Source organism: Mobula hypostoma, chromosome X1, assembly GCF_963921235.1.
Source record: "Mobula hypostoma chromosome X1, sMobHyp1.1, whole genome shotgun sequence".
In the NCBI taxonomy this organism is placed as follows: domain Eukaryota; kingdom Metazoa; phylum Chordata; class Chondrichthyes; order Myliobatiformes; family Myliobatidae; genus Mobula; species Mobula hypostoma.
In genome coordinates this window covers 69399291-69423221 of record NC_086128.1, presented here as the reverse complement: position 1 = coordinate 69423221, position 23931 = coordinate 69399291, and the positions used below count along the sequence as shown (strand labels likewise).

At 52.2% G+C, this 23931-nt stretch overlaps 1 protein-coding gene across 3 annotated transcripts in view; it reads left to right on the top strand.

Moving 5' to 3' along the window:
* The window catches only part of LOC134340119 (zinc finger protein Aiolos-like), a 289201-nt gene that overhangs the window by 58515 nt on the left and 206755 nt on the right, over positions 1-23931 (top strand). The gene's annotated exons all lie outside the window — the stretch shown is intronic.

Genomic DNA, 23931 nt, shown 5'->3' with positions numbered 1-23931 from the left:
GAGAGGTAAACTTGTGAAAGGTGGAGGGAAAAGGGGATGTGGGGATTTGGCACAGAAGGGGAGTTTCGAACAGTTTGAATCAGCCATGGTAGAGGCTTTTTCCCAGGGTGCGAGTAATTGTAAGGTGACTGGGGGAAAGTTCAGAGGGGTTTCAGAGGTGCAGTACTGTGCAAAGGTCTTAGGCACATACGTACGGCCAGGGAGCGTAAGGATTTTGCACAGTGCTGTATTTGTCAACGTGGAGCGGAGAGCAAGTTTGTAAATCTGGCGGGGAGCAACAGGATGTTGGGAATGACCTCGCCCTCACTTTTTAATTCTGGCTCCCGCCCTGTTCCTTCTCAGTCCTGAAGAAGGGTCTCAGCGTGAGCGTCGACTGTTCATTCGTTTCCGAAGGTGCTGCCTGACCTGCTGAGTTCCTGCGGTGCTCTTTGTGTGACTCCCGAACTTGGGAGTTTCATTGAGTGGGAATGTATCAGACCTGCACTTAAAGCGTGTGCTCTTTAAATATTACGCGTCGTCCCTGGAGAGTTTGACTTGCTTTGATAGTTTCCTTCTTATCCCATTGGGCATGAACATTACCCTGTGTTAAAGATTCTACCTGACTCATCACCGTCAACATCTAGACAAAGCACAGAAGCGATTAGGAAGGCTAATAGAACGTCGGGCTAGGTAACGCACTCAGAGGAGTTCAAGTCCAGGGACGTTCTCCTTCAGCTGTATGATGCGATTGTGAGGCCACACATTGTGTACGATGTTGGTCTCCGTATTGTGTGAGGGGTGTGAAGGAACTGGAGCGAGCCCAGAGAAGGGCGACTAGACATTCCAGGTCTGAGCTGCGAAGAAAGACCGAAAGAATTAAACCTTTTTTAGCCCGAGGAGGCGTAGAATGAGAGGAGATAATGACAGAAGTGTTCAAAATCATTAAGGGTGTAAGTAAGGAGGATGCCAGCTGCCGCTTCAAAATTAATCCGCCATCGAGGGCACGGGGGCCGTAGATGGAGACTGGTTAAAGGGAGATTTCAGACTTACTTCAGGAAGCATTTCTTTACGCAGCGGGTTGTGGAGATGTGGAACAAACTACCTAGCTGTGTCGTTGAGAGCAGAACCTTGCAGTCAGGTGCAGAGCAGTTGCTGTACCGAACTGTTAATGCACCTGGACAGAATGTTGGTGGTGCATCGGTAAAAATTGGCAAGAGTCGAACTTGGTGTAACCTGTATGATCTGATGGCTCTGACTCCCGTAAAGATCTCCCCGCTGACGGTTGGTCCAACTTCCCCTCGTAATTCCAGCAAGGACGCCGGCCTCATTGTGTAGGAACCATCCTGATAAAGAAGGTCACCGGAACATGTTTCGGAAAGTCCTCCTCTCTGCCCTCTAGTCCAAAGCCGTACCAGTTGATAATGAAGAAATTGAAATGCCTCCTCCTGGTGGCTGGGTCTTCAGCCTACTTAGGCCGTAAGGTCCTGATGAAATGTTGGATTTGGAGGCCTGTGGGGTGGTAGGTAAGTTCCTTCCTCTCCGTCACGTGTTCCCAGGTTGAGGCTTTCCTTTCCAGGATATCGGAGATGTTCTTCTTCTTCAAAGAATGGGGGTTTCCCTTCCTCCACCCTTGACGCAGCTCTCGCCCGCGTCACCTCCGTTTCCTGGACGTCCACGTTCACTCCATCTTCCTGCCACCTTAGCAGTGATGGGCTTCCTCTTGTCTTCACCGACTACCCCACGAGTCTCCGCATCCAACACACCATTCCCCTCAACGTCCGCCACCTTCAGTGTGCCAAACACCTCTTTCACCTGCCTCCTACTGTCCGCTCCCTCCGTGATCCCCTTGCCCACCCGCTCCTCCCCCACCAATCTGCTTCCCAAGCAGGCGGCCAAAGCGCAGCACCTCCCTCGCCCCCCGCCATTCCGGGTCCCAGACAGTCCTTCCGGGCGAGGCACCATTTCACCTGCGGACCTGCCGGGGTGTCTCCGTCGTATCCTCTGCTCCTGATGTCTTACCTTGCTTCATCCAGCACCTCCACACCATCCGCCAAAGGCGGCCAGACATTTGAATTCCGATTCCCGTTCCCGTTCCAACATGTCGGTCCATGGCCCGAGTTGGTTTGGTCTTTCATTGGTTGTGTTGTGGTCATTATTCTATACTTGCCTTGAGTATGCCGACAAGAAAATGTATCTCCGGGTTGTATACCGTGACAGAGGTGGACTTTGATAATAGATTTACTGTGAACTTTGAACACATTGCCATGAATAAATTAACAAAAAATAAGGTATTTATGACACAAGTTTAGAAAGTGGGCAGTCTCACGCGACAGGCGTTTCATACGGGCTGAGAGCTGGGGGGGGAAGTTCAGTCGTCTCACAGTCTGTGGGGGTGGGGGGGAGTTCGGTCGTCTCACAGTCTGGGGGGGTGGGGGGGGGAGTTCAGTCGTCTCACAGTCCGGGGGGGTGGGGGTGGGATGGGGAGTTCAGTCACTCACGGTCCAGTGGGGAGGAGTTCAGTCGTCTCATGGTCCGGTGGGGGGAGTTCAGTTGTCTCACGGTCCGGGGGGGGTGCGTGGGGCGGGGGGGAGTTCAGTCACTCACGGTCCAGTGGGGGGGAGTTCAGTCGTCTCATGGTCCGGTGGGGGGAGTTCAGTTGTCTCACGGTCTGGGGGTGTGGGGGGAGTTCGGTCGTCTCACAGTCTGGGGGGGTGAGGGGAGTTCAGTCGTCTCACAGTCCGGGGGGGGGGCGTGGGATGGGGAGTTCAGTCGCCTCACGGTCCGGGGGCGGTGGGGGGAGTTCAGTGATCTCACGGTCTGGGGGGTGAGGGGAGTTCAGTCGTCTCACGGTCTGGGGGGTGAGGGGAGTTCAGTCGTCTCACGGTCCGGGGGGGGGCGTAGGGGGAGTTCAGTCGTCTCACAGTCCGGGGGGGGTGGGGGGAGTTCAGTCGTTTCACGGTCTGGGGGGTGGGGGGAAGTTCAGTCGTCTCACGGTCTGGGGGGTGAGGGGAGTTCAGTCATCTCACGGTCCGGGGGGGCGTAGGGGGAGTTCAGTCGTCTCACGGTCTGGGGGGTGGGAGGAGTTCAGTCGTCTCACAGTCCGGGGGGGGTGAGGTGAGTTCAGACATCTCACGGTCCGCGGGCGGATAGGGGGAGTTCAGTCGTCTCACGGTCTGGGGGGTGAGGGGAGTTCAGTCGTCTCACAGTCCGGGGGGGGTGGGGGAGTTCAGTCGTCTCACAGTCCGGGGGGGGTGGGGGAGTTCAGTCGTCTCACGGTCTGGGTGGGTGAGGGGAGTTCAGTCGTCTCACAGTCTGGGGGGGTGAGGTGAGTTCAGTCGTCTCACGGTCCGGGGGGGGGGTGGGGGAGTTCAGTCGTCTCACGGTCCGGGGGTGGTGAGGTGAGTTCAGTCGTCTCACGGTCCGGGGTGGGTGGGGAGAGTTCAGTCGTCTCACGGTCCGGGGTGGGTGAGGGTGTTCAGTCATCTCACAGTCTGGGGGGTGGGGGGGAGTTCAGTCGTCTCACGGTCTGGGTGGGTGAGGGGAGTTCAGTCGTCTCACGGTCTGGGTGGGTGGGGAGAGTTCAGTCGTCTCACGGTCTGGGTGGGTGAGGGGAGTTCAGTCGTCTCACGGTCTGGGGGCGGGGTGGGAGGAGTTCAGTCGTCTCACGGTCCGGGGGGGCGGTTGGGGGAGTTCAGTCGTCTCACAGTCTGGGGGGGTGGGGGGAGTTCAGTCGTCTCACGGTCCGGGGGCGGTGGGGGGAATTCAGTCGTCTCACGGTCCGGGGGCGGTGGGGGGAGTTCAGTCGTCTCACGGTCCGGGATGGGGTGGGGGGGAGGTTCAGTCGTCTCACGGTCTGGGGGCGGGGTGGGAGGAGTTCAGTCGTCTCACGGTCCGGGGGGGGCGGTTGGGGGAAGTTCAGTCGTCTCACAGTCTGGGGGGTGGGGGGAGTTCAGTCGTCTCACAGTCTGGGGGGTGGGGGGAGTTCAGTCGTCTCACGGTCCGGGGGTGGTGGGGGGAATTCAGTCGTCTCACGGTCCGGGGGCGGTGGGGGGAGTTCAGTCGTCTCACGGTCCGGGATGGGGTGAGGGGGAGTTCAGTCGTCTCACGGTCCGGGATGGGGTGAGGGGGAGTTCAGTCGTCTCACGGTCCGGGATGGGGTGGGGGGGAGGTTCAGTCGTCTCACGGTCCGGGATGGGGTGGGGGGGAGTTCAGTCGTCTCACGGTCCGGGTGGGTGGGGGGAGTTCAGTCGTCTCACGGTCCGGGGGGGGGGTGAGGTGAGTTCAGTCGTCTCACTGTCTTGGGGGGTGAGGGGAGTTCAGTCGTCTCACGGTCTGGGGGGTGGGGGGAGTTCAGTCGTCTCACGGTCCGGGGGCGGTGGGGGGAGTTCAGTCGTCTCACGGTCCGGGGGGCGGGGGGAGTTCTGTCGTCTCACGGTCCGGGGGGGTGAGGGGAGTTCAGTCGTCTCACGGTCCGGGGGAGTGGGAGGAGTTCAGTCGTCTCACGGTCCGGGTGGGTGAGGGGAATTCAGTCGTCTCACGGTCCGGGGGGGGGGCGGTTGGGGGGAGTTCAGTCGTCTCACAGTCTGGTGGGTGGGGGGAGTTCAGTCGTCTCACGGTCTGGGTGGGTGGGGGGAGTTCAGTCGTCTCACAGTCCGGGGGGGTGGGAGGAGTTCAGTCGTCTCACGGTCTGGTCTTCCAAATTGCATCGACTCTTCCGATTCATTTCTCATATGTTTTTTGGTTGGTTGATTAATAACGATGCCACTTGAAGTCTGGTCCGTCGCTCCCTACGTTAAGGGTATTAGACAGAGAAGCTCAATTAGGCCAATCGGCCCATCTAGTCTGCTCTGCCATTCCATCAAAGCTGACTTAATATCCCTCTCCATCCCTGTAACCTTTGACACCCCGGCGAATCAACCTCCACTTCAAATGTACCCAGTGTCTTGGCCCCGACAGCCACCAGTGGCAATGATTTTCCCAGATTCACCACGCTCTGGCTGAAGAAATTCTCCTTCATCCTCGTTCTAAATGGACGTCCATGTATTCTGAGGCTACACCTTCTGGTCCTAGACTCTCCCACTATAGGAAACATCCTCTCCACGTCCACTCTATCTGTGTCCTCTGGTCCTAGACTCCCCCACAACAGGAAACATCCTCTCCACATCCACTCTATCTGTGTCCTATGGTCCTAGACTCCCCCACTATAGGAAACATCCTCTCCACGTCCACTCTGTCTGTGTTCTCTGGTTCTAGACTTCCCCAGTAAATGAAACATCCTCTTCACATCTACTCTATCTGTGTCTTCTGGAAGGAGGAATGGAGTCAAAGACAGAATAGTTATAATTGACAAATTATGGCAGCCCAGTTTTTTTCCCTGTTTTGTTTTCTGTTTAGTTTAGGGGGTTTTTGTTTTTTCTTTTTGAACAAATCCTTTGAACTTTTTTTCGATTTCAATTATCAAGAGATCACGAGGACCTGTCTGGATATGATATTTGAAACTTATGTTTGTATATATGATTGCTATTTTTGTAATCCTGTTCTCTTGGTATTCTTATTATTGGTATGTTCATTTAACTGATTATAATGCAATAAATAGACTTGAAAAGAAAAAAAAAATGGAAACGTCCTCTTCACATCCGCTCTATCTGTGCCCTCTGGTCCTAGGCTCCCCCACTACAGGAAACATCCTCTCCACATCCACTCTATCTGTGCCCTCTGGTCCTAGGCTCCCCCACTACAGGAAACATCCTCTCCACATCCAGAGTATCTGTGTCCTCTGGTCCTAGACTCCCCCACTATAGGAAACATCCTCTCCACATCCACTCTATCTGTGTCCCCTGGTCCTAGACTCCCCCCACTATAGGAAACATCCTCTCCACATCCACTCTATCTGTGTCCTCTGGTCCTAGACTCCCCCACTATAGGAAACATCCTCTCCACATCCACTCTATCTGTGCCCTCTGGTCCTAGACTCCCCCACTATAGGAAAATCCTCTCCACATCTATTTTATTGAGATCTTTCAATAATTGATTGGTTTCAATAAGATTCTCCCCTCCACTCATTCTTCTAAACTGCAGTGAGTACAGGCCCAGAGCCATCAAAAACTCCTTGTATGTAAACTCTTTTATTCCTGGAATAATCAGAATCAGGTTTAATATCACCGGCATATAATGTGAAATTTGTTAACTTTGTGGCAGGAGTGCAATTGAATACATGATAATTTGGTAAACAATGAATTTCAGTAAATACATGCGTGTATATTGTAATAGTTGAGTTAAAATGTGTAGTGTGAAAACGGAAATAAGGTAGTGAGGTAGTGTTCATGGGTTCAATGTCCATTCAGAATTTGGATGGCAGAGGGGAAGAAGCTGTTCCTGAATCGTTGAGTGGGTGTCTTCAGGCTCCTGTACCTCCTCCCTGATGGCGGAGGGGAAGAAGCTGTTCCTGAATCGTTGAGTGTGTGTCTTCAGGCTCCTGTACCTCCTCCCTGATGGCAGAGGGGAAGAAGCTGTTCCTGAATCACTGAGTGTGTGTCTTTTGGCTCCTGTACCTCCTCCCTGATGGCAGAGGGGAAGAAGCTGTTCCTGAATCGTTGAGTGTGTGTCTTCAGGCTCCTGTACCTCCTCCCTGATGGCAGAGGGGGAGAAGCTGTTCCTGAATCGTTGAGTGTGTGTCTTCAGGCTCCTGTACCTCCTCCCTGATGGCAGAGGGGAAGAAGCTGTTCCTGAATCGCTGAGTGTGTGTCTTCAGGCTCCTGTACCTCCTCCCTGATGGCAGAGGGGAAGGAGCTGTTCCTGAATCGTTGAGTGTGTGTCTTCAGGCTCCTGTACCTCCTCCCTGATGGCAGAGGGGAAGGAGCTGTTCCTGAATCGTTGAGTGTGTGTCTTCAGGCTCCTGTACCTCCTCCCTGATGGCAGAGGGGAAGAAGCTGTTCCTGAATCGTTGAGTGTGTGTCTTCAGGCTCCTGTCCCTCCTCCCTGATGGCAGAGGGGAAGAAGCTGTTCCTGAATCGTTGAGTGTGTGTCTTCAGGCTCCTGTCCCTCCTCCCTGATGGCAGAGGGGAAGAAGCTGTTGCTGAATCGTTGAGTGGGTGTCTTCAGGCTCCTGATGGTAACAATGAGGAGAGGGCATGTCCTGGGTGATAGGGGCCCTTAATGGTGGTCAGCACTGCTCCTTGAAGCAGTACTCCTTGAATGGTATGAAGGCTGGTGCACATGACGGTGCTGACTAATTTTACAGCTCTCTGTTGCTCCTTGGTGAACCTTGTCTGGGCCCTCTCCCGTGCCGGCACATTCTCCCTTTGATGAAAGGCACCGAAACTGCCAGTAGTGCTCTGTCTTTCTTGGTCTGTGGCGTTCGACTTTGTATTTTCCAAAACATTCTGGGGAGCTGCTGTCTGAAGCTGTGCTGCCTTGCAGAGGTCCGTGTGCAGTTGCTGTTCGTCAAGCTCCGTGTTGGGTTTTTGCGGTCTCACCTTACATATGCCACTTCCAGACTGTCAGTCTCTGAACTTGTTGAACATTTTGTGATTAGCAATAGTGCCTCTGGAAACCCCCCTGCACACAGTGTCACCAATCAGAGCCTTGGGTGGTTTATACATACGTCAATCTCTAAACCATCAATTTAACCACCGACTAGTTCTCACTGCACCTTGAGCAATGGCACAGGCAGTGTGGAAACTTTTATGTTTAGTTTATCCTGAAAAAGAAATCAATAGCCTATCCTGAGAGAAATTATTTTATTTCTATTCTATTTTGGAGAGACCCTTTCATCCCTCCCACTCACTTCCACAGACACAGAAAAACACACACACACACACACACACACACACACACACACACACACTCCCTCTCTCACAGACACATACCGACACACACACACACACACGCACACACACACACACACTCTCCCTCTCTCACAGACACATACCGACACACACACACACACACACACACACACACTCCCTCTCTCACAGACACATACCGACACACACACGCACTCCCTCTCTCACAGACACATACCGACACACACACACACACACACACACACACACGCACTCCCTCTCTCACAGACACATACCGACACACACACACACACACGCACACACTCTCCCTCTCTCACAGACACATACCGACACACACACACACACACACTCCCTCTCTCACAGACACATACCCACACACACACACACACACACACACACACGCACTCCCTCTCTCACAGACACATACCGACACACACACACACACACACACACACACGCACTCCCTCTCTCACAGACACATACCGACACCCACACACACACACACTCCCTCTCTCACAGACACATACCGACACACACACACACACACACACTCCCTCTCTCACAGACACACACCCACACACACACACACACACACACACACACACACACACACTCCCTCTCTCACAGACACATACCGACACACACACACACACACACACACACACACACACACACTCCCTCTCTCACAGACACAGACCGACACACACACACACACACACACACACACACACACACACACACACACACACTCACCCCTCTCTCACAGACACATACCGACACACACACACACTCCCTCTCTCACAGACACATACCGACACACACACACACACACACACACACACACACACACATCCACACACACACACGCGCACACACACACGCGCGCACACACACTCTCTCTCTCATAGACACAGACACGCACACACACAGACACACACACACTCACTCTCACAGACACACACGCACACACGCCCACACAGATACACAGACACACATGCACACACACACAGATACACACAGACACACATGCACACACACACAGAGATACACACAGATTAGATTATGAGAACACTCAGTCCTGTTTTATTGTCATTTAGAAATGCATGCATGCATTAAGAAATGATATAATGTTCCTCCAGAGTGATATCACAGACAACAGGACAAACCAAAGACTAACACTGACAGAACCACATAATTATTACTTGGAGTACTGTGTCCAGTTCTGGTTGCCTCACTACAGGAAGGATGTGGAAGCATTGGAAAGGGTACAGAGGAGATTTACCAGGATGCTGCCTGGTTTAGAGAGTATGCATTATGATCAGAGATTAAGGGAAATAGGGCTTTACTCTTTGGAGAGAAGGAGGATGAGAGGAGACATGATAGAGGTGTACAAGATAATAAGAGGAATAAATAGAGTGGATAGCCAGCGCCTCTTCCCCAGGGCACCACCGCTCAATACAAGAGGACATGGCTTTAAGGTAAGGGGTGGGAAGTTCAAGGGGGATATTAGAGGAAGGTTTTTTACTCAGAGAGTGGTTGGTGCGTGGAATGCACTGCCTGAGTCAGTGGTGCAGGCAGATACACTAGTGAAGTTTAAGAGACTACTAGACAGGTATATGGAGGAATTTAAGGTGGGGGGTTATTATGGGAGGCAGGGTTTGAGGGTCGGCACAACATTGTGGGCCGAAGGGCCTGTACTGTGCTGTACTATTCTCTGTTCTAAGTTCTATTATAACATATAGTTACAGCAGTGTAAAACACTACCATAACTTGATGAAGAACAGACCATGGGCACGGTAAAAAAAAGTCTCAAAGTCCCCGAGTCGATCGACTCCCGAGTCCCCGACAGCAGGCGGCAGAAGGGAGAAACTCCCTGCCGTAAACCTCCAGGCACCAACAACTGCCGATGCCTTGGAAGCAGCCGACACTGAGTCCGTCCATCTGAAAACTTCGAGCCTCCGACCAACCCCTCCGATACAGCATCTCCAAGTTAATCAATTAACTAATCGATCAGCTTTTGGCATCTTTACTGCCCAGTCGCCGGTCTCTATCTTCTTCACAGTCTTTTTTGCGTCCTCCTGGCGACTTCTGGTATGCATTTTGGGAATCTGATGTAAGGTTCCCCCAACCCTCTTGACTCGTGCGATCCCCAAAATGCCCTGAAAAATCTTTCAAGCAGCCAAGTGAGTAGAAGCCAAATACTCCTCACGTGACAGGCCTTTCAATCCCGGAATCATTTTCGTGAATCTACTTTGGACCCTCTCTGATATCGGCACGTCCTTTCTTAGGTAAGGGCCCAAAATTGTACACAATGCACTGAATGAAGTCTCAGCAGTCCTTTACAAAGCTTCAGCATTCCATCCTTGCTTTTATATCGTAGTCCTCTCGAAATGAAGTCCTGGGGCTTGATACCGAAGGTCAAAGCCCGATGGACAAGGCACTGGGTTCACATCCATCGGGAAAGTCGGAGGAGTGGCGTGCGTGTGTGACTGTCTGTCTGCGATTGTGTGTGAGACGAGGGCACGCCCTGGGTGCTGGGGCCCTTATTGATGGATGCTTCCTCCTTTCTTTATTGAAGCGTCACCTTTTGAAGACGTCCTGGACGCTGGGGAAGGCTGGTGGAGCTGTGGGAGTCTCCCAACTCTCCGTAGCTTTTTCCGATCCCAGACGGTGATGCGCAACGTTCACCACGGTGCATCCGTAGAAATTTGCTGGCGTGGGAAGGGGGGAGGCGGGCGTGTAGATCTGGAGGGTGGAGGAATGCAGGGCAAAGTGGTGGGCAAACGCAGAGGTTTAAGGGCGCCCACGCCACGGGGCACTTACCTACGTAAGGACGTGCTGGCATTGGGCAGAAGAGCGGCCCTGAACGGACAACGTGTCGGACCTTGAAGTCAGATAGGCCACAGTAGCAGAAGACCGCGAGCATACGCTCAGCAGTCTCTTCAGGACAGGGCAGTGGCAGAGGGTGATATGGCTGTGAAGAAAGCATGCAAGGGTAGATACTTGATACTTTATTGTCGCCAAACAATTGATACTAGAGTGTACAATCACCATAGCGATATTTGATTCTGTGCTTCGTGCTCCCTGGAGTACAAATCGATAGCAAATATTAAAAATTTTAATTATAAATCATAGATAGAAAATAGAAAAATGGAAAGTAAGGTAGTGCAAAATAAAAATCGAGAGGCAGGTCCGGATATTTGGAGGGTACGGTCCAGATCCGGGTCAGGATCTGTTCAGCGGTCTTATCACAGTTGGAAAGAAGCTGTTCCCAAATCTGGCCATACGAGTCTTCAAGCTCCCGAGCCTTCTCCCGGAGGGAAGAGGGACGGAAAGTGTGTTAGCTGGGTGGGTCGTGTCCTTGATTATCCTGGCAGCACTGCTTCGACAGCGTGCGGTGTGAAGTGAGTCCACGGACAGAAGATTGGTTTGTGTGATGTGATCACGATCTTCTGCAGCTTCTTCCGGTCTTGGACAGGACAACTTCCATACCAGGTTGTGATGCACCCTAGAAAAATGCTTTCTACGGTGCATCTATAAAAATTAGTGAGGGTTTTAGGGGACAGGCCAAATTTCTTTAGCTTTCTCAGGAAGTAAAGGCGCTGGTGGGCCTTCTTGGCAGTGAACTCTGCTTGGTTGGACCAAGTCCGGTCATTTGTGATATTGACCATGGGTTTAGCCTCCACCGCAGACTGTGCCAGAGCATTCCACAGATTCACTTCTCTATGGCTAAAAGACTTCCTCCTTGCCTCAGGGGCTTTGAGGCTGTGCCCTCTAGTTCTGGATACCCCCACCTAGGGAAATACCCTCTCCGCACCCACCCTATCTAGTCCTTTCAACATTCAACGCTCAATGAGATCCCCACGCATTCTTCTAACCTCCAGTGAGTACAGGCCCAAAGCTGCCAAGCTCTCCTTCTGGTTGGAGAGAGTCAGGAGAGTACAAACCAGCTCCTCGTGTGTGAACCTCTGACATCTGACGGTAGGGCTGATGCTGAAATTAGAAGAAGGATTGGGATTGCTCGTTTGAGCGAGGTGCGAAATTTCTCTGGGTACGAAGCTCAGAGGGATGCTGTACTCGGTTCATTTCACACTAGCGCGCGGGAGCGAATGTTGGACGATATCAAGGCAAAATGGGGGTAAACGCAAAGCTGTAGAAGCATGATTTTCTTTTTGAGAAGAATGGTGAAAATATCGCTGAAGGTCAGAGTGACAAACGAGGAAGTTTTGATAAAAAGCCGGAATAAGAAGAGGGCTGATATCAGGAAATGGCAGCTGGAACTTCCGGGATACGTACCGAGGAAAGATTGTTGCTTCTCTCCGCGCCTTGCGGCAGGCACATTGGGCAGCAACCTTGCCGTTTCCTTTAGCATTTGTCTGTTTGTTTTTTTTTTAACGAGAGTGAGTCACTAGCTCGACGTTCAACCCAGCACGGACGGGAAGCATGCAAGGAGCCGGCCGGGTTCAAGCCCGGCATCTCTCGCCTCGAAGTCCGGTGTGGAGGCCACTACACCGGGAAAGAGAAGCTCGGGCGTCTCACAGCGAGGGGAAAAACTGGTGGAGGAAGAACTGGCAGTCGACAGCACATGACGTTCGTGAGTCACGTCGAGGGATGGAGAGGTGAAAGTTTTGAAGAGCTTATGGGAACCTCACAGGTTAAAGCCAGAGGTGGCAAAGAACACTGATGATTCTCGGAACATTTAGATCCACATTTGAGACGCCTGAGGTTACGGGTCGGCGCTGGAAAGTGGGGTCCCTTACAGGTGGTCAGAGTCGGCTGCAGGGCCTGCGTTTGAGGGCGAGGTCTCTGAGAATCAAATCATTGCAGGCAGAAACTAAACTGTGCAAATCGTCGCTCCTGACCTGGCTCCCGTGAACGGTGTCTGCTGGGGCGCTCAGACAGTTTTCAGCAAGCAGCAGGGCTGACTCCGAACTCCAGGGTGTGAAACGGCAGCTCGTTTAACTGTCGGTCTGTCACAGACTTTGGGCCACTGATACTGATCCAGGAGCTTCAGATCTGTGAGTGATTGCAATGCGATGTTGCTAATTACGACTGATAGCGCCTCATTCCCACTTAGTATTTGTTTCAGAACTCAGTCAGTCAAACAAAATAGCCTTCCACAAGATATAAGAGCAGAATTAGGCTATTTGGCCCATCGAGTCTGCTCTGCCGTTTCATCATGGCTGCCGATGGATTTCCCCCTCTCAGCCCCAGTCTCCTGACTTCTCCCGCTCCAGCTCTCTCCCACACCTTCATGCCCTGACCAGTCAAGAATCTGTCACCCTCTGCCTTAAATATACGTAAAGAATTGGTCTCCACAGCCACCTGCGGCAACGAATTCCACACATTCACCAACCCTCTAGCTAAACAAATGTCTCCTCATCTCCATTCTAAAAGGATGTCCCTCTGTTCTGAGGCTGTGTCCTCTGGTCTTAGACTCCCCCACTATAGGAAACAGCCTCTCCACATCCACTCTATCTGTGTCCTCTGATCCTAGACTCCCCCACTATAGGAAACATCCTCTCCACATCCACTCTATCTGTGTCCTCTGATCCTAGACTCCCCCCACTATAGGAAACATCCTCTCCACATCCACTCTATCTGTGCCCTCTGGTCCTAGACTCCCCCCACTATAGGAAACATCCTCTCCACATCCACTCTATCTGTGTCCTCTGATCCTAGACTCCCCCCACTATAGGAAACATCCTATCCACATCCACTCTATCTGTGTCCTCTGATCCTAGACTTCCCCCCACGATAGGAAACATCCTCTCCACATCCACTCTATCTGTGTCCTCTGGTCCTAGACTCCCCCCACTACAGGAAACATCCTCTCCACATCCACTCTATCGAGGCCTTTCCACATTCGGTCAGTTTTCAATGAGGTCACCCCTCTTTCTTCTGAATGCTGGTGAATACAGGCCCAGAGCCATCAAACACTCCTCATATGACAAGCCATTCAATCCTGGAATCCACAAGAACGTAAGAAACAGGAACAGTAGTCGGCCCTCTGGCCTGTCGAGCCTGCTCCGCCATTCAATAAGATCATGGCTGCTAATCTCTACCCACCTGCCTTTTCCTCCATCACCCTTAATTCCCCCACTATGCAAAAATCTACCCAACCTTGTCTCAAATATATTTACTGAGGTGGCCTCCACTGCGTGGTTGGGCAGAGAATCCCACCGATCCCTCCGGGACCGAGGTGTGAAACCTAGCACCGCGTCATGCAGAGCAGGTATGGTTGCGATTCGTGGCGTGGCACACTCATCATCGCGGGCTCGCGCGGCCACCTACGGGCGCGATTCAGACCGCCTTCCACCGGAGGGCAGCACCGACAGGAGGGATCGGCGACCCCCCACAACCCAGCACAGACCCCAGCTCTCTCCCACACTCGCTCCGGCAGCTCCTCCAAGGGCCTGGTTCAGGCACAGACCACACCCCACCCCACCCCCCGCCATCGAGCAAGTGAGCCGGGCTTGCCGTCTTCTACATTACCAATGTTGAAGTTTCAGCACTCCCCCGCCACCCGAAAAGTTGTAAAAAAAAATTCACTGGGAATCTGATCTGTCTTTTCTCTCTCGCTCTTGTCTGTAATTTCCCCAGGGTCAGCCCCTTTCAGTGAGCCCAAAATATCTTCTGGTAAATGTAAAGCTTGTGGTGTTCTGTGCGTTTGGTGCGAGAAGGTGGCTTGTCGTTCTCGGCAGAGGAATTCACTCTGTACTGTTGTACAGGCAGACGTACGAAGGCGTTGCCGGCAAGTGTCGATGGTGTTGGCGTCAAACCGGAATTCGGCCGCTGTGTTTCATCCGCACTTTTCAATGATCAAGTCACGCATTCTTGTAGACATTCCTCCACCATTTCAGCCGATCATTGTCAACCCCACACTGACACCGGATCCTCAGTCTTGTTAAACGGAGGGTGTCGTAAACAGAAGGTTGGAGCTCCCCCCCTCACCTTCCCCTCACCTGGTCTCACCTATTACCTGTCAGCTTGTCCTCCTCCCCCTCCCTCACCCACCCACTTTCCCCCTCACCTGGTCTCACCTATCAGCTATCAGCTTGTCCTCCTCCCCCTCACCCACCCACCCACCTTCCCCCTCACCTGGTCTCACATATCAGCTATCAGCTTGTCCTCCTCCCCCCTCCCCGACACACCCACCTTTCCCCTCACCTGGTCTCCCCTGTCACCTGTCAGCTTGTCCTCCTCCCCCCTCTCCGACACACCCACCTTTCCCCTCACCTGGTCTCACCTGTCACCTGTCAGCTTGTCCTCCTCCCCCTCCCCCACCCACTCACCTTCCCCCTCACCCAGTCTCACCTGTCACCTGTCAGCTTGTCCTCCTCCCCCCTCGCCAACACACCCACCTTTCCCCTTCACCTGGTCTCACCTGTCGGTTTGTAATCTCTTCCCCCCCCCCCACCTCCTTATTTTGGCTTCTTCCCCTCTTCCTTTCCAGTCCCGATGAAGGGTCTCGGCCCGAAACGTCAACTGTTTATTCCTCTCCATAAACGCTGCCTGACCTGCTGAGTTCCTCCGGCATTTTGTGTGTGAGAGTGTGTGTGTGTGTGTGTGTTTTGCTCTGGATTTCCAGCGTCTGCAGAATCTCTTGTGTTTATGGAAATTGAGAGCTTTTCTCCATTGTTTAGTGTTCAAAGTAAGTTTATTATCAAAGTACGCAATACTTGTATCCAACCCTGAGATTCGTTTTCTTGCGGGCATACTCGGTAAAACCATAACGGAATCAGTGAAAGACCCATCGACAGGGGCGATCAACCGGTGTGTAAGATTCAGCAAACCATGCATAGACAAAAAGAAAGAAATGCTAACAATAAGTAAATAAATAAGCAATAAACATCGAGAACGTGAGATGAGGAGGTGAGCCCAATAGGTTGTGGGAACAGTTCAGCGTTGGGAGCGAGTGACTTGTTTCAGGGTAATAAAATGTGTTCGGTCTCTACTGGAAGTGACTTCGTTTAAACACAAAGTTTCAAAAGATTTAACTGTAAGAAGTAAACTACCAGGGCGAAGATGAGGGAGAGGAAGTTGTGTGTCCTTACCACCGTGTGTGTGGAAGATTGCGGCGATAAACCGCCTGAAGAAAACATGTCTGAGACAGATCATTCTGTCTAGAACTAGACCAGACACGGAGAGTACTGACGCACAGAAACAGGCCCTTCAGCCCGTCTAGTCCGTGCTGTACTCTTCTTCTGCGTAGTCCCGTTAACCTGCACCCGGACCAGAGTCAGAATTGGGTTTACGTGAGATTTGTTAACTTAGCAGCAGCAGTTTAATGCAATACATAATCGAGCAGATACAGCGAGAGAAAAAAATAATAAATAAAATAAAACAATGATAAATAAACAAGTAAATCAATTACCTATATTGAATAGATTATTAAAAAATGTGCAAAAACAGTAATACTGTATATTAAAAGTGTGAGGTAGCGTCCAAAGCTTCAAAGTCCATTTAGAAATCGGATGGCGGAGGGGAAGAAGCTGTTCCTGAATCGTTGAGTGTGTGTCTTCAGGCTCCTGTACCTCCTCCCTGATGGCAGAGGGGAAGAAGCTGTTCCTGAATCGTTGAGTGTGTGTCTTCAGGCTCCTGTACCTCCTCCCTGATGGCAGAGGGGAAGAAGCTGTTCCTGAATCGTTGAGTCTGTGTCTTCAGGCTCCTGTACCTCCTCCCTGATGGCAGAGGGGAAGAAGCTGTTCCTGAATCGTTGAGTCTGTGTCTTCAGGCTCCTGTACCTCCTCCCTGATGGCAGAGGGGAAGAAGCTGTTCCTGAATCGTTGAGTGTGTGTCTTCAGGCTCCTGTACCTCCTCCCTGATGGCAGAGGGGAAGAAGCTGTTCCTGAATCGTTGAGTGTGTGTCTTCAGGCTCCTGTACCTCCTCCCTGATGGCAGAGGGGAAGAAGCTGTTCCTGAATCGTTGAGTGTGTGTCTTCAGGCTCCTGTACCTCCTCCCCGATGTTAACAGTGAGAAAAGGGCACGTCCTGGGTGCTGGAGGTCCTTAATAATGGACACTGCAAACCCCTCCCAACTATGCATCGATCCAAATTTCTCTTAAGTGTAGAGCTGATTACAGACTTCAGGAAGGGTAAGACGAGGGAACACATACCAATCCTCATAGAGGGATCAGAAGTGGAGAGAGTGAGCAGTTTCAAGTTCCTGGATGTCAAGTTCTCTGAGGATCTATCCTGGTCCCAATATATTGATGAGCTACAAAGATTGGTGGCTATATTTCATCAGGAGTTTGAGGAAATTTGGTATGTCACCAAAGACACCCGCCAATCTCCACAGATGTACCATGGAGAGCATTCTGACCAGCTGCATCACCGTCTGGTGTGGGGTTGGGGGGGGCGGCTACTACGCAGGATCGAAATAAGCTACAGAGAGTCGTGACCTCAGTCAGCTCCATCATGTGCACCGGCCTCTGTCGTATAGAGTGCATCTTTGAGGAGCACGCGCCTCAGAAAGGTGGCATCCATCATTAAGGACCCCCACCACCCAGGATGTGCCCTCTTCTCATTGCTACCATCAGGGAGGAGGTACAGAAGCCTGAAGACACACACTCAACGATTCAGGAACAGCTTCTTCCCCTCTGCCATCAGGGAGGAGGTACAGAAGCCTGAAGACACACACTCAACGATTCAGGAACAGCTTCTTCCCCTCTGCCATCAGGGAGGAGGTACAGGAGCCTGAAGACACACACTCAACGATTCAGGAACAGCTTCTTCCCCTCTGCCATCAGGGAGGAGGTACAGGAGCCTGAAGACACACACTCAACGATTCAGGAACAGCTCCTTCCCCTCTGCCATCAGGGAGGAGGTACAGGAGCCTGAAGACACACACTCAACGATTCAGGAACAGCTTCTTCCCCTCTGCCATCAGGGAGGAGGTACAGGAGCCTGAAGACACACACTCAATGATTCAGGAACAGCTTCTTCCCCTCTGTCATCAGGGAGGAGGTACAGGAGCCTGAAGACACACACTCAACGATTCAGGAACAGCTTCTTCCCCTCTGCCATCAGGAAGGAGGTACAGGAGCCTGAAGACACACACTCAACGATTCAGGAACAGCTTCTTCCCCTCTGCCATCAGGGAGGAGGTACAGGAGTCTGAAGACACACAGTGAGCGATTCAGGAACAGCTCCTTCCCCTCTGCCATCAGGGAGGAGGTACAGGAGCCTGAAGACACACACTCAACAATTCAGGAACAGCTTCTTCCCCTCCGCCATCAGGGAGGAGGTACAGGAGCCTGAAGACACACACTCAACGATTCAGGAACAGCTTCTTCCCCTCTGCCATCAGGGAGGAGGTACAGGAGCCTGAAGACACACACTCAACGATTCAGGAACAGCTTCTTCCCCTCTGCCATCAGGGAGGAGGTACAGGAGCCTGAAGACACACACTCAGTGATTCAGGAACAGCTTCTTCCCCTCTGCCATCAGGGAGGAGGTACAGGAGCCTGAAGACACACACTCAACGATTCAGGAACAGCTTCTTCCCCTCTGCCATCAGGGAGGAGGTACAGGAGCCTGAAGACACACACTCAGTGATTCAGGAACAGCTTCTTCCCCTCTGCCATCAGGGAGGAGGTACAGGAGCCTGAAGACACACACTCAACGATTCAGGAACAGCTTCTTCCCCTCTGCCATCCGATTTCTGAGTGGACATTGAACCCATGAACACTACCTCGCTACTTTTTTTATTTCTACTTTTGCACTAATTGAACTATTTTATACATATAATTACACACACACACACACACTGTAATTAAGTCTTTCTCTCTCTCTATTATCACGTATTGCAATGTACTGTTGCTGCAAAACAACAGATTTCACGACATGTGCCGGTGGGACTAAACCTGATTCTGAAATCGAGCCCACGTCCCCCACTCGCACTCCTTTCACACCCTCCCTACCCTCTGAGTGAAGAAGTCCCCCCCTCAAATATTTCACCTTTCACCCTTGAACCCATGACCTCTAGCTGTTGTCATTGAGCTCAGGATGCCCACCCGTGATTTAGCTGGAGCGGGTTGGGGGTGGTTCCCCTGCCCAGTCACACACCTACGGGGGGCCGCGCACTCTTGTTAGAATTCCTTCCTGCTTTCAGCCGCCTCCACCTGGGCGATGACCAGCGGCCCGCAGTGGGTGCTGAGAGTTCTGTTAAGTGGAGCGTGCTGCAGAAGGAATATGGGAAATGTGGTCAGTGTGGCAGTTTGGTGGAAACTCCCACGCCAGTGCAGAGTCAGACTCAGGCTTAACATCACTGGCCCGTGTCAAGAAATTCGTCGCTTTGTGGAAGCAGTACGCAGTAATAAAAAACTATAAATTACTGACAGAAGTGCGTACACTTTTAAAAATCAAATCAGTTGTGCAAAAAGTTAGAAGGAAAAGTAATGAGGTGGTGTTCATGGGTTCAATGTCCGTTCAGAAATCTGATGGCAGAGGGGAAGAAGCTGTTCCTGAATCACTCAGAGTGTCTTCAGGCTCCTGTACCTCCTCCCTGATGGCAGAGGGGGAGAAGCTGTTCCTGAGTCGCTGAGTGTATGTCTTCAGGCTCCTGTACCTCCTCCCTGATGGCAGAGGGGAAGAAGCTGTTCCTGAATCGTTGAGTGTGTGTCTTCAGGCTCCTGTACCTCCTCCCTGATGGTAGCAATGAGAAGAGGGCACGCCCTGGGTGATTGTCCTTCATGGCAGATGCTGCTTTTTCAGGGCATGGCCTTTTGAGGATGTCCTGGATGGGAGCTGGCCGAGTTTGCAACTCTGACCGTGTGCAGTCCCCACCCCCCACCCCCCAATACCAGACGGTGATGCGACCAGTCAGAACGCTCTCCGCCAGGGGGAAGCCCGGTGCAATAAGGAGTGAGGATAAAACGAAGCTGATCTTATCCGGCACGTACGTTTGGCCCTAGAGGGCAAGGGTGATAGCTGAGAATTGGCATTGCGTGCTGCCGTCTTCCCGAGTTTCAGCGATAAGTCAGTTGTAAGGGAATGCTGGAGTCTTGGTACAAACACCCCGATGCAGGTACATGAGAGAAGAGGTTCCCAGCCTGGAGCCCACAGGCTGCTTGGGCCACGGTGATGCTCCATGCTCCTCGTTTCAGAGTCATTTTAGAAGCTCTTAGACAGCCCTCGAGTTTTCTATCACCCACTTGCCCCTGCAGGAGGGGAGGGTTAGATTGATCTCAGAGCTGGAACGCCCCTCCAGGTGCGACGGTACAGGCAGGCACGTTAGGGACTTCTAAGAGACTCCCGCGAGGAGGACGTTGACGAGGCCTAACTTGGAGTATTTGGGTGCATTTCTGGCTCACCTCCCTCCAGGAAAGATGTAAGTCAGGTTGAAAGAGCGCAGAGGAAATTTACGAGGATGTTGCCTGGGGCTGGGGGTCCCGAGTTATCAGGGGGAGATACACTCGGTTAGGACTTTTTATTCCTTAGAATGTAGAAGATTGAGGGGGGGGGGTTTGATGGAGGTGCACACAACTGTGAGGGGTACAGGGAGGGTAAATACAAGCAGGCTTGTTTTTTCTCCAAGTTTGGGTGGGACTGCAATGAGAGTGGGGAGGGGGAACGTCGACTCAGACCATGAGAGGCCAGCGTCGGGCACTTTCATGCCTTACAAGGCACAGATTGGAAGTCTGTGTGGGGCGCTACTCCTCACACAGACACTCGAGCAATGTGTGGTTAAGTGCCTTGCTCAAGGACACAAACACGCTGCCACAGCTGAGGCTCGAACCGGCGACCTTCAGATCGCTAGACGAACGCCTTAACCACTTGGCCACGTGCCCGGCGCATAGCTGCAGCGAGAAGTCATGGGTTGAGGGCGAGAGGTGAGAAGTTTAAGGGGGAACCTGAGGGGAAACTCCTTCACTCGGAGGGTGGTGGGAGTGTGGAGCGAGCCACCAGTGCAAGCGGTGTGTGCGGGCTCGATTTTAACGTTTAGGAGCAGTTTGGATAGGAACGCGGATGGGAGTGGTGTAGTCCGGGTGCAGGTCGATGGGAGTAGGCCGATTAATTCTCCCCTGGTTTAACCGTAACCTAATGATGGGACAATTTACTATGACCAGTTAACCTCCCAACCGCCACGTCTTTGGACTGTGGGAGGAAACCGGAGCACCCGGAGGGAACCCACTCGGTCACGGGCCGCAGCGGGAATGGACCAGCCACGACGAGACGGCGGGGAGCACTGGACGGGCCACGTTGCCTCATCCTGCACCTCCATCTTAGGGCCAGAAACGCAGAGGTCCCCGGGCGATGGTGGTGCTTGCCGTTTTATCAGTGGGAAAGACGAAAAAGGCGCAGAATTGTTAAGCTGCACACAGGGACCCGAGAGATGGCGGTGGTGTGGGGGGGCGGGGTGGGTGAATTGGATAGATCCCAGATCCCAGATTCGTGGTGAACGAAGCTAGCCAAATTAGACAGCGAGGCTGGGGGCCGTAGTGATCTCACTCAGAGGGTGGCGGGAGTGTGTGGGACAAGCTGCCAGTGGAAGCGCTGGATGCAGGTTCGAGTGCAACTTTCAAGAGAAGTTTGGACGAGTTCATGGGTGGGAGGGGTCTGGATCCGTGAGACGAGGCAGGATAACAGCTTAGATGAGCTGAAAGGCATGTTTTTTTTTGCGCTGTAAGTGTGACAACAATGTTGTGGTTATGATCGTAAGTCATAGTTATGGAAAAAAAAAAGGACAAAGATAAGATCTGAATAAATGTTCTGATCTGGGGAGGGGCAGATGTCGCTTAGAGACGCAACAGCTTGGGGAAGAGTTGGCCTTCGGGGTTTAAGGTCAGAGAGTGCACACTGTGTGATGGAAATATCAGTGTTGCCAAAGCTGCCCGCACTCCTCCCATGCAGAGGTAGCCGCCGGAATATCAGCACCCCCTCCCCTCACCCCCCCTTGCACCAGCAAAAACGCCGACCCACCGCCCCCCCCAACCATGCAAACAATAGCAAAAGTACGCCCCCCCCCCACCGCCAAAGAGACCTTGATCTGGCGTCCATCAGAAAGTACAGTCCATAACACAACACTCTGGGAATCTGTTGTCTCGGGCAGGTTCTCTCTCTTGGAGCAATGGCGTGCGTCGAAGTAAGGGATCATGGGGGTCCAGGGGAGCGAGGCAGGGTGGCAGCTTAGAAGGGCTGAAGGGCCTGTTTCATGGGGGGAGGTGTCCAGGGGAAACAGAGGGTTTATTAAATCGGAGTCGGGTTTAGTATCACCGGCAAATTTGTTGTCTTTCCGGTGGAAGCACAGTGCCATACATAATAATAGAGAAAAGCGCCAACTACGGTTAGGATGTATATGTTTATTAAACAGTTAAGGTTAAAATAAGGGTCCTTGTCCAAACTTCTCTTATGTGTGGTGATCGAACCCACGTCCACTGTCGGCTCGTTCCGCCCTCTCACCGTTCTCTGAGTGAGGCGCAAGTCTCGATAGCCCCTCTCGCTGATCGCTGCGGCCCCCAACCTGGCCGCCTAATTTGGCTAGCTTCAGGTCCAATGTCCATTGGTCGCTGAGGAGTCGGGTGGCGGAGGGGGAAGAAGCTGTTCCTGAGCTGCTGAGGGTGTGAGCCCTTTGGGTGACGGAGTGTGTTGAAGCGTACCCTCGGTGGCCACTTGATTGGGTACGCCTGCTCACCTGCTCGTTAAGGCGAATATCTAATCAGCCAATCATGCGCGCAGCCCGGTGCGTAAAAGCACGCGGACACGGTCAAGAGGTTCAGACCAAACCTCTCAGAATGGGGAAGAAATGTGAGGTAAGTGAGGACAGGAGGTCCCCAACAAAGTGGCCGCTGGTTGTGTTATCCCACTGAAGTTTCGGCTGTGGCTCTTTGTAAGGCAGCTTGATGTCACGCCCCATCTCATAAAGTGGCCTGTGAGTGGACGTTGGCATGTGGTATGTGGGCCAGGGTACGACATGTAACGAAAAGACAACAACATTCAACAATTATACAGAATAAAGAATAAAGGTTAAACTATGGATATGGAATGAAATTACCAGAGATGTTTACAATGGAAACAACTTTCAAAAGTGGTTTCAATTGTTTACAATGCAGTGACAGGTGAGCCAGAAGGTTTGATCAGATTAACTGTTTGGTGGGGGGAAGAAACGCTTAAGATGGCGTGAAGTTTTTGCTTTGGTAGCTGAAAATGTAGGGGTGACTTTAAAATGGGATTTATCATAGGGGTTGAAGATGCACTGTTCAAAATGTCAGAGTAAATCTGAGAGCATTTTCCCGTGTGAGGGTAAAGAACAGGAAACGCAGAGGCTGCGTATGGATGTGGATGTTCTGCTTGCCTTCACAAAGTAGGCAGCAGATGATTTGATAGTATTTAGTTGCAGACAGGAAGCTGCTATTGTCTCTTTTTTTTTATCATCCATGTGCCTATTTTAGGAGTTTCTTAATTGCCTCTTGATGTAGCTCCCTCTACCACCACCCTGGCGAGGTGTTCCACATGGCCCGCCGTGTTTCTGGCATCCATGTGCCTATCTAAGAGTCTCTTAGATGTCGATCTTCCTCTCCCACCACCCCTGGCAGGACGTTCTACGCACCCACCACTCTCCGTGTAAAAAAAAACCTACCCCTATACTTTCCTCCAATCACTTTAGGTTATGCCTACTGGCATTAGCCATTTCTGCCCTGGGCTGTCTACTCAATTGATGCATCTTATCATCTTGGACACCTCCACACAGTCTCCTCTCATCCTCCTTCACTCCAAAGAGAAAAGCCCTGGCTCGCTCAACCTGCCTTCATAAAACACACTGTCTAATCCAGGCAGCATCCCGGTGAATCTCCTCTGCACCCTCTCTAATCCAGGCAGCATCCTGGTGAATCTCCTCTGCACCCTCTCTAATCCAGGCAGCGTCCTGGTGAATCTCCTCTGCACCCTCTCCAATCCAGGCAGCATCCTGGTGAATCTCCTCTGCACCCTCTCTAATCCAGGCAGCGTCCTGGTGAATCTCCTCTGCACCCTCTCTAATCCAGGCAGCGTCCTGGTGAATCTCCTCTGCACCCTCTCTAATCCAGGCAGCATCCTGGTAAATCTCCTCCGCACTCTCTCTAATCCAGGCAGCGTCCTGGTGAATCTCCTCTGCACCCTCTCTAATCCAGGCAGCATCCTGGTAAATCTCCTCTGCACCCTCTCT